The following is a 1,507-nucleotide window of genomic DNA, read 5'->3' on the forward strand; positions in this document are numbered from 1 at the left end:
GCCAGTGTGTCTTTGTACTTTGTCGTAGATTTATCAGTGTGTTTGTACTCAGTCGTAGATATATCAGTGCGTGTTTGTACTTTGTTTTCAATAGCTCTGGATTCTCTGTGGCCATGGAAAGAATAATCTCAACATGCCGCGTGAGTGGTCAACATGCTTTGTCATATTGAAATGCCCAATTAATCCTTTCCGAAAACCGGGGCATCGTCCCTCTGGGGGACACATACGATCCCGTACTCGAGGGTTTTAGTTAAAACCTTAAAACCTTATCCTTAAAACCTTAAAGCCTTAATACCCTGGATCTACCACTACTCGAGGGAGGAGAGCAAAGCTTCGCGGATGAATATATTAAGGCTTCCGGGCGAGCACACTATGGCACATCTGTGAGTCATGCTGCCATTTCAAGTTGATGTATTTGATGGGCCTGATACGGTGTTAATATACGGTGTTGATATAGGGTGTTGATATACGTGTGTCTTGAACAAGCAGGCACGTCCAGCAATCTCATTCGAGCGAGCGGCAACGGTAGTCGACTGATTCCGTTTTCTGATGTTGCCGGAGTGCGAGAAGCAACCTCCAATTTCGAAAAACTCTTCACGAATACGCGAGATTGCTCTCACTCTCACTGTCTGTGTGTGTGTGTGTGTGTGTGTGTGTGTGTGTGTGGTTTACCCACTTACATGATGGAGCCATCCCTAATCAAGCACCTGAACTGCTGTAATCCCCATGTCATGCAACCGTTTCGCTTCACTCACAAACTGCATATGCAATGCAGCGCGGAGCGCGGACAGCCTATCCCGTGCACGGCAGTTGGCTATAGTAAGGATTGAAGGTGAGATATGTTGTGTGTACGTCTCTAATCTTCCAATAACATCAGGCAGTTCATCCGTCCTGAGCAGTATTTTCTTTTTAATTTCTACGACGTTTCAGTACAAATACACAGAACTCTCGTGCTGGTTAGTTACCCCTTATTATTGGCCTAGCGAGTGCCTTGACCCTTCGTGTGTCGAGCGCTGAGGTGACCATTGCGCTGTCAGTTCCGCTTAGGAGTTTACATACTCCTCGCTGTGTACAGAGATCCCTAGAGAAGCAGCCATCGGTCAGTGATTCAAACCTCATGTGTGCAAGCCTGCGATGCGATCGGTATATTGAATACATGCTACTACACCGCCTGTGCATACGCTGCGGGTCATTGGTGCTGAAGGTGTGCTTGTTAATCGATATTGCCTGCAATTAGTGCCTTGTATCGCCTTCTGTGGGTGGGGCGTTTGGCGTGATACATGCACAACCTCTTATCCACAAACGTGGCATTGCTTAGGCGTACTTGGTACTTGGTACTTGGTACGCCCCTACCACACGAGCCAGGGCTACCATACCCACAACACCCCTCACAGGATCTTGAACTGTTGCACGCTCAGTCTAGACCCACAGATATTCTGTCGGTGGAGTGCCGCAATGGTCTCCTCCACCGATTTGTGCGAATCCATAGTCACAAACGCGTACCCGT

The sequence above is a fragment of the Sphaeroforma arctica genome (genome assembly GCF_001186125.1).
Source record: "Sphaeroforma arctica JP610 unplaced genomic scaffold supercont1.1441, whole genome shotgun sequence".
Classification (NCBI taxonomy): domain Eukaryota; class Ichthyosporea; order Ichthyophonida; genus Sphaeroforma; species Sphaeroforma arctica.